General features: G+C 38.9%; 1 protein-coding gene and 1 pseudogene across 6 annotated transcripts in view; both read left to right on the forward strand.

The window, feature by feature from the left end:
- Positions 1–9,960, forward strand: part of Tanc2 (tetratricopeptide repeat, ankyrin repeat and coiled-coil containing 2) — a 309,788-nt gene that overhangs the window by 242,460 nt on the left and 57,368 nt on the right. The gene's annotated exons all lie outside the window — the stretch shown is intronic.
- LOC115065356 lies at positions 7,404–8,665 on the forward strand (annotated as a pseudogene).

Raw genomic sequence — 9,960 nt, forward strand, 5'->3', positions numbered from 1 at the left:
AAAAAAAAAAAAAACTGTGTAGTTAAGAAACAGTATTTAATCCAGAGTTACTTAATAAACACTTTAAGGCCAGTTCCCATACAACCTCTTGCTAACTATCTGTTTTCCCATCCTGGAATATGTCAGGATTGAAGAGCAGGTAAGTCCAAGGCAAACAGACTAGTACTGAATTAACTACTTTTCTTAGAAATAATGAAGTCCTCATGGGCTCACAAAGGAGAGAATACAGTTTTTATGCAGTATGTTATAGCTATATAGGCTTGCTTTCCCAATATTGTTATTAACTCAGAGCAACAACAGACTAGTACATATGCTTCTTTCTTCAGGTGCTGGGTAGTCTGGTCTTTGATGATTTAATAACATGGCTGCTGAATGGCCATCATGTTTTATTTAAGAGAGAACAAGTAAATTTGTAAACAGGAATAGGAGTTATCAAAAACACCATCCTTAGATTTCATTTCAGTTGGAACTCAGGCACCTCCTCAGTCTGGGACAGCAGCAGCCTTGTTACTCAAGTGTTCCTCTCATAGGTGAGACTCCTGGACCAACAAAGTGGAATTTGAGTGAGAACTGAAGGACAGATGCCATCTAGTCTAGCCTTTCAGAGAAACTGGCAGCAACTACTTTTCATTAAGGACTATCACCAGGCGTGGTCTTTCCAGTTCTGTCTAGAATACCCAGTGTCCTCAGTAGACCAGAGTAGATCAACCCAGTGCCTCTAATCAGAGCCGCTAAGCCTGTCTGACAGTGTGCATGTGTAGGGAGAACTCTCAGGAACCACACAGTATTGTTTCTTCTCGTCCATTTTCTAGACTTTAAGTTGTTCACTCTGAACTTGTTGACCTTATTAGGGGATTAGACACACAGAGAATATTCTAGTAATATCAAAAATTAGTTGATATTCATCAGAAATAGACTACTTAGGGAAATGATATCTGCCTAAACACAAAAGATCCAGAGTGTAATATAAGGAAGATCACATCAGGAGATGAGTGCTACATCAGATGGTGAATTATCTCCCTTTTAAAAATCAGGTTACCTGTTGTCCCAGAATCTGAGCAAAGAATTAAACGTAATGTAGAGGGTTATTTAACATTTCATCCACATAACTATAACAGAAAGAAATGGATTAAAGCAGTCTCCTTGCCTGGCTTGGTAATTGTGTAATGGGGGGGCGGGGTTTGACAGATTAAACAAAATGTTGCTGGAAATCATTTTTATCATCAAAACTTTGTTTGTTGCAGGATCACACTGTGTAGAACAGGTTATAGTCGTCCAGCCTTAGCATCTCAGGTGCTAGCATTACAAGCATGCACTACCTTGCTCAGCTTAAAGCATCTTTCTGTTATCAGAAACTTTGGTGTCTTCTGTCTGTGTGAGATCATGTCCTGGGAGTGCTCACAAGCCTGGACCTTCTGGATTATTCTGCATCTGTTTCCCACTGTTCATCACTGTCACCATGGATTTAATTTGCCCTGTTTCATTCTATTGCGCCCTGAGACATAGATTGGCCCACTAATCTAATAAACTAAGACCTGCTATTATGCTAATAGAAGGTAGAAAGGCCATCTGTGGCAACCTGTGCATTTTAAGTGAGTTGGAGAGAAAAGTGGCACTAACCTTTTCTGTCTAACCCATTAGTGACTTTGAGAGTAGAAATTTGAAGCTGAGAGATAACAGGGAGCTACCAGCCTTGTGGTGCTGTCTAATAACTGCCTAGCATTTATGTATCACAGTAGGCTCAGCCTGAATAAATCTCCATACTTTTTTTCTACTTCCTTTCCTCATTTTCTCTTACGATAACTAGCCTCCCCTAAGAACAGCTCTCAGATTAACATTTTGCTCTGGATGGGACTATTTTGACACAGAAATTAGAAGCCCTATCTTCTTTATTTTTATGTATTTGAATTAAAGACAGTAAATTTATAAAGTTCATGTAATTAGTATAGATATCATGATGTAGAAGTTTACATTAGTTTGACCTGATTTCCTCAAACTAAGAAGAGCAAATACTGTGGTCAGTAAATAGAGAAAGACTACACAAATCCATTACTAGAGGTATACACCGAACCTGCTTCCTCGTGACCAGAGTTGATTGCTTATAATTAATGGGCTTTGCTGGGGTTTATTTATTTGTTTTGGTTTTTTGTTTTGGTTTTTTGGATGTATGTGGATGAACTAAACATTCACTTAGAGAATTAATTATCTTTTGGAGAATTAGTGCTCTTGGCGCATGTTGTCAGGTAAGCAATTTTTCTAAGATTGAAAAAAGAAAGGGGTTAAAAAGAGGGCTAGAGAGATGGATGGCTCAGCAGTTAAGAGCCCTGGCTGCTCTTCCAGAGGACTTGGGTTTAATTCCCACTACCTTTGTGGCAGCTCACAACTGTCTGTAACTCCAGTTTCAGGGGATCCAACACCCTCACACAGACATACATGCAGACAAAGCATGAGTGCACATGAGTTTTAGTTAGTGAGGTATGTTCTTCTAATAAAAATAAATGTCTTTTTAAGAAAGAACAGGATATCTACCCTAATATGACAGTTATCCATGCCAAAGTCATGCATAGCTAGTAAACAAATTGATGAATTTTAGTGAGATATGTTCTGCTAAGCCAGATATGAACCTTCAAGTGGGATAACATTTAATCTTTCACAAAGTCAAGGTTACTGCTTCTGGTAGATATTGTAGTGTCTCACAATAATCCATAGGTGTGAAGTGGGTTCTGTTTTCTAAAAGTGTTTATAGAGTCCTTAGCAGACTTATAAAGCAAGGGAAGACAGAGACTCTGGACCTACATCAGCCCTTAGGTGTTCTGACGTGCCAAACAGCCTTCACGCATGCTTGGCTGTTCCTAGGTGATCTTACCACCCAGAAGAATTAGCTTCTTAGTGTCCTTTCACTTCTAAGGCTTCTCCACCACCAAGGAAGAAATCAGTATTCTACTGTCCTGGTTTGCATATCATGATTTCCAGGGAGAAATTTCTCTGACCTTAATATTACTTAGAATTTGTCTAACTGAATCTAATTACCACAGAAATAAATTTTAAACTAAAATCTGAAGTAGTACTTTTCTAAGCCAAAGTTCTGTTTTGTGATATGATACAAATGAGAACATATATGAAAATCTAGTATTTTCTTCATTAGTCAAATAAGCAAATCATTTCTTTATTTAAACTAACAGGGGCTTGGAGAGTTAACTGAATTATAGCATGCTTGTCTAGCATGTATAAGACCCTGACTTGATCCCCAACATCACAAGAGAAGGAAGGAAGGAAGATCAGCCATCTAGATGTGTACCTGTAATCCTAGCTCCAGGGAGGTGAAACAGAAGGGTCCAAGTTAGAGGCCAGTTATACAGCAAGACTATAAAAGTAGAAAAACTGTCTTAACCATCAGAAGATAAGCATAACATTTAGTTTTCCTTTTCCAAGTCCAAAAGAAAGTTTTTTAAAGGTTAATAGGAATTTTCCCTCAAGCCCAGTTAAGACAGAAACAACATGCACTGTAATACTGTCATAAAAACACATGAGAAATGTGCTAAGTCAATATATATATATATATATATGAGAGTTATGTTTATGCTAAGATGCACAGAGCATTGTTTTATGACTTGGCATAAATACTCAGCCGTTGCTACTCATGAACCTTTTATAGAAGAGCAGCAATCACACGAGACAGCTATATCAAGGTCCTTTCAGCATGTGCAATAGTGTCTGTGTTTGGTGGCTGATTATAGGATGGATCCCCGGGTGGGGTAGACTCTGGATGGTCATCCTTTCGTCTTAGCTCCAAAATTTGTCTCAGTAACTCCTTCCATGGGTATTTTGTCCCCTATTCTAAGGAGGAATGAAGTATCCACACATTGGTCAGAAGTGGATGCTCATAGTCAGCTATTGGATGGAACACAAGGCCCCTAATGGAGAAGCTAGAGAAAGTACCCAAGAAGCTGAAGGGGGCTGCAACCCTATAGGTGGAACAGCAATATGAACTAACCAGTACTCCCAGAGTTCATGTCTCTAGCTACATATGTAGCAGAAGATGGCCTAGTTGGCCATCATTGGGAAGAGAGGCCCCTTGGTCTTGCAAACTTTATATGCCCCAGTACAAGGGAACGCCAGGGCCAAGAAGTAGGAGTGAGTGGGTAGGGGAGTAGGGCAGGGGGAGGGTATAGGGGACTTTCGGGATAGCATTTGAAATGTAAATGAAGAAAATATCTATTGAAAAAATAAAAATAAAATAAAACTGCTTTCAGCCTATAAAAAAAAAAAAGAAGAGCAGCAATAAGAAACTCCAAAAGAGACTTGTATTCTTCTAGAAAGTAACACTGCTTCATATTCTTAAATATGCATGCATAGCTTATTTTAAAAGTGGTTATAGTCCATAAAAAAATACTGGCCTAAAATTAAAATAACTTTATCTAAAAATATAAAATGGGAAGGATGTGGAAAGGTGATTAGAGACCTTTTTTTTTTTAAACTGAATCTTGTTATTGTAGCCTGGGTTTCCCTTGAGCTTATAATTCATCTGCCTCACTTTCCCTGAAATTATAGGCATGTACCCTCTTGTCCAACAAAGACATTTTTTAGTACTAAAAATAGCATAAAGGGTTATAGACAGAACTCTGCTGGTAAAGTGCTTGCTGTACAAGGTTGATGACCTGAGCTTGCACCCCAGAACCCACACAAAAGAAAAGCCAATGCTGGGGAAGTACAGAGAGATGGATTCCAGGAGCACACTAACCAGCCAGCCCACTCAGGTCCCTCCCACTGAGAGACATGCACACACATGTGCACCCCCATGCACCTACACAAACACACATGTGCATGCATACATACATATCTACACAATAAAAAAGCATAAGAAATAAAATCTAAATTTATCCTACTAATTAGCCTCTAAAGTAACACTAACTGAATCAAAAGAATCCCAGAGGCTGTCAAGCCAGGATTAATGACACAAGTAGGAGTTATTGCCAGCTTAGTGAGACTTGACAACACTGTGTGTGTGTGTGTGTGTGTGTGTGTGTGTGTGTGTGTGTGTGTGTGTGTGTATAAAGCAATTCACTCCACCATCTCCAGAGACTTTCAGAAACAGATAAAACTCCTTGTGTAGCCAAAGTCAACACTAATCGCTTTCTACCCTCTTAACTGTAAGAACCCAGAGCTGTGAGATTTTCATTTACTGAAGCCATCAGCATATCTAATTGGCTCTAAGTCCTGAAATTGATTTGTAAATACCCATTTATTTTTATCCCCACTGGCCATGACCTGGTCTCCCACTTGCCCTCCTCCAGTCCATGCACCAACAGCCAGAGCAGTTGTTTTCAAGCACAGTTCATACAATATGGCTGTTTGTAGAACCCTTCAGTGCCTTTTCTTAAGATCAGAACAAAACCAAAGCCCTATAGCTTCTGCTTGCCTCTAAGTTAAACTCATTCATTCTCCTTTGTACAATTTTCTTCTACTTTTTAGAAGTTTCTTTCTCTCCTCTAACCCTTTACATTGAACAGTATCCCCATCTCATTTCATACGACACCTCTCATTGTCCCTTCAGACTTTAGCTTATACTCTGCCTCCTGAAAGAGACTTCTCTCACGTTACTAAGTAAGTACCTCCTGGAATCTATCTGAGTCCTTAGTAACCTTTTTATTTCCTTTCTCATATGTATTACAGTTTATTAACTTATTGGCAATTGTTTATTGTCTACTTTTCCCCTAGAATTTGAGTAGCTTCAGTAAGGTCAAAAACTTTCTATCTCACCTTTGCCTTCCTAATGACTGGTGGAGTGCCTGCCTGACACATTGTAAATTTTTAACGATGTGTTAATAACTGAAAAACTTATAAGTACTACTAATTCCAACCCATCACATAAAATATTTAGGACCCTCTTCTCAAAGCTTCATAGATAATGGACTTTTGCTCACTCTGTTACTTTCTACCATGTGCCAGAGTAGGTGAAAGCATGCATTCCAGCAAGCATCAATAACCACTTATTAAATAATGTATTTGAGATGCAGAGTTAGGTGCTGTAAGGCATACAAGTGTAAGTAAGAAAGGAATAAGGAATTATGGTTTAGTGATTTTAATGGACTCATTCATATCTAGCTATAGTTCAAAGCAAAGTACAGTGATAAATGTATAAACAAAGAGCAAGGGACATAAAGGGGTGTGAGAGAAATTGACCACTTTTCTATAGCTACTGTTACTTCAGATTATGCCAGTCCTGTAAAGTCATAGCTTTGCTGCCTCATAAAACCCTACCAACTGCCTAAAGACCTCATCGTTGGCTCAGAGATGACCAATCTAGAGCAGTAATGCATTTGTAAAACAGGAAGGCCCTAGAACAAGTTGAAGAAATGTAGGAGAAAGCACCAAATCCTTATGTAGATTGACTGTTTCCAAAAAAATATATATGATTTTACTCATTTCTAAAAGGATATATCTTTGATAGACTTTATTAGGCTTTCACATATCTGTATCTGATCATATGCAACAGAGAATTCAGTAACGAAAAGTAACAGTAACTGGTTCCAAAATGGACAGTGGGCTGGAATGGATAGTTCTAAATAAATAGATAGGCGTACAGATGACTGGCAGGTGTATCAGAAAATGCTCATCAATAACTATCATAGAAATGCATTCAAGTGACAGTGTATCATCACCATCACCTTACCCCGACAAGAGTGGCCCAAAAAAGCCTGAAGGTAAGAAATGCTAGTAAGGATGTGAAGAAAAGAGAGCCTTTATTCATGGATCATGGGAATATAACTCAACAGCCACTACAGAAAATGTATGGAAGATCCTCAGAAGCATAAAAATGGAGCTAATGCATGATCCCACATCTCACTACCAGTTCTATATCCAAAGGAAAACAAATTGCCATGCGGAAAACATACCTGCACTCCTATGTTCATTGTGACAGTATTCATCATACCCAAGGAATACAAGAAACCTGAGGTTCACCAGCTAACAGATAGATAAGGAAGTTGTGGTATACATCTACACTAGGTACTTGCTATTCAACCAGAGAGGAAAAAATGACATACTATCCTTTGCAACTCATGGATAAAACCAGAGAGTAAATGAAAACACCAAGCTCAAAGTGATGGGCAGAAAAGAATGTCGATGAGTTGCCGGGCCTGGTGGTGCAGGCCTTTAATCCCAGCACTCAGGAGGCAGAGGCAGGCGGATTTCTGAGTTCAAGGCCAGCCTGGTCTACCAAGTGAGTTCCAGGACAGCCAGGGCTATAAAAAAAAAAAAAAAAAAAGAATGTCGATGAGTGCTAATCTCACAAGCATGTAGTTCTGGGTTGCTGTTATGCAGCAGAGTGACAATAGAAATAATAATTACTGTACATTTCAAAAAGGTTAAAGGAGGCAGTGTTCATGAGTGGCACCCTTGTGTGAGAAGATGGAAGAACTGAGTCAGGCCCTAGCTAGTAGCTTTCCTGTGTCTCAAGAACTGAATAGCAGAGCTACCTCATATCTTCACCTGTCCAAATACAAGTCCAAGTACAGTTCCTTGGAGGAGAGTGAGCAGCTCCACCAGTTGCTAGAACTATAGAAATCCAAACATTTGGGTTATTATATGAATCATGCCAGAAGACTGGTTGGAGATGATTGGACAAGAATGGAGATGGAAAAGATAAGGAAGATAAAGAGGAAATAGACATTGACTCTGACAAGAAGTTACCAAAACTCTATGCTGATCAGTTGATTAGCTTTGTGAGTATTTTATGTCCCTTCCGATTTGAGGTAAGAGTGGGTTGTGGTTGTGTGTCCTGTTGGGAAAAGATCCCTTATCATAGCCTCCAGGGGTTCATCCAGTGGCTACACCAAGAATAGCTACTGTATCAATAGTTTTTTTTTTCCCTTCTGCCAGGAGGCAACAGGAGAAACTCAACAATAGCCAAAGACTATACCATTTTGAATAGCATTTAAAGAGTGGTAAACCAGACCAACTATGTTTTGGATGTAATGTGTTAGTGGGGACACTTTTTCTATGACTGTCAGACTGATTTCCAGATCTACTGTATACATTCAAAGTTGACAGAAGAAGAACTCTGAGAGAAAACCAAGATTAATCCTTTTAAGTGTATGGGACTAAAGGATTTCCCGTATACCCCCTGAGTCCTGTGTAAGGTGATGTTTGGATTTTTCTTTGGAGGTAAATGGTCTTCTCTTCTATCATAAACAGACCCACGCTAGCCCTGGGAGTACTCCCTTTGTGGGCTGGCTCTGCTTCTACATGATACCAGATATCCTAGGTGTAGCTGTGCCAGCTGGTCCACTGGCCACCAAGCCAGACCATGCTGGGTACCAACTCCATCAAATTATTGAGCATAAGAAGAACCAGGAGGGCATAAAGGAGAAACTCGCATACAATGTTTCTGAGAATGGGCACTATGAGCTGGAGCACCTATGCACTCCCAAGATGAGGAGTCCTCCCCACAAATCTGAGAACCCCATGGACAACTACAGTGGAAAACCCACAAAAGACTGGGGAAGAAGACAGTGATGATAGCAATAGGTAACCTTATTTCAGAGTGCACTTTCCAAACCTATACTGCCCAAAACAACTTTCCCCTTGTCTAAAATGTTAACTCAGACTGTTGAATGGAGTTGGAATTCAGGTAGATTTGAATATCTCTTGCTGTGTAAGTATATCCCAGGTCCACAATAAAAATATATATTAAGGGAAAATGTTAAAGGGATTTTTTTAGAAGTTTTGACCACGAAGAAAATATGTTTGAGGAAGTAAGTATGTCTGACATAGTTAAAACATTACATATACAGGTATCAGACTACCAACTTACCCCCAAGCTTTTGTATTTTTAAACTAGTATTTTATTGTTATTTACTTGTTTGTTTGTTTATAATTCTATTTATCCTTTGAAAATTCTACACATATATACTGTATATATCTATTTTCAATTATCTATTCCCAATTTCCTCCTTTCAGCTCTGCTTGGTCCCTCCAACATGCTCTCCTCCTAACTTCATGTCATTCTCCCTCCCTTCATCTCTCTCTCCCTCCCACCTCCTCTTAATATCCCACTAACTCCATTAGTTCTGTCCCTATATACATGTGTGGAGCCATCCACAGGACCATGTGCAACCTACTAGAAACAACTCCTCCAAAGAAAACTGAGTCTTCCTCAGCAAACATAAACTATCATTAGCTCCTTAGATCGAAATGAAGACTCACAAGCTCCTTTCCCATCTCTTATGTAGTTAGCAGCAGTGCTATTCAAATTATTCTATATAATAGAAAATGAGGAGGTTGGAGAAATGGCTCAGCAGTTAAAAGCATATGTTCCTCTTGCAAGAGAACCAGGGTTTAATTCACAGAACCTACTTGACAGCTCATAACTGTCTATTCTAATCCCAGTGGCCTCTTCTGGCCTCCTTGGAAACAAGGTATGCATGTAGTGACAGATATTCATGCAGTTATGACACCTATACACATAAAATAAATATTTTTAATAGAAAGGGTAGAGAGGCTTACAAACTTTGTATGAAACCAGTATAATCTGATACAAAGACAAAATAACCAAAAAAAAAAAAAATAACCAAAAAATTACAAACCAATCGCAGTGGTGAACATACATGCAAAAATTCCCAAATACAAGCCAAATTCTGGATCACATCATAAATGTCATAACCAACTTAACTTTATGCCATGTGTAAATCAATAAATGAAATTTGTCACATAAATAGACTCAATGGCAGAAATTTCATTATCATCTCAATAGGTACAGAAAATGTCTTTGACAAATGACAGATGTCTTTGCCTTCTCTTCATAACTCATGTAGAGGCTAGGGATGGAGGGAGCATACCTCAACATAATAAAGGCTGTCTACCACTGTCAACAAGACAAAAAGGCCACCAACAGATTGGGAAAGGATTTTTACCAATCCTAAATCTGATAGAGGACTAATATCCAATATATACAAAGAG

The sequence above is a fragment of the Mus pahari genome, chromosome 14 (assembly GCF_900095145.1).
Source record: "Mus pahari chromosome 14, PAHARI_EIJ_v1.1, whole genome shotgun sequence".
Classification (NCBI taxonomy): Eukaryota; Metazoa; Chordata; class Mammalia; order Rodentia; family Muridae; genus Mus; species Mus pahari.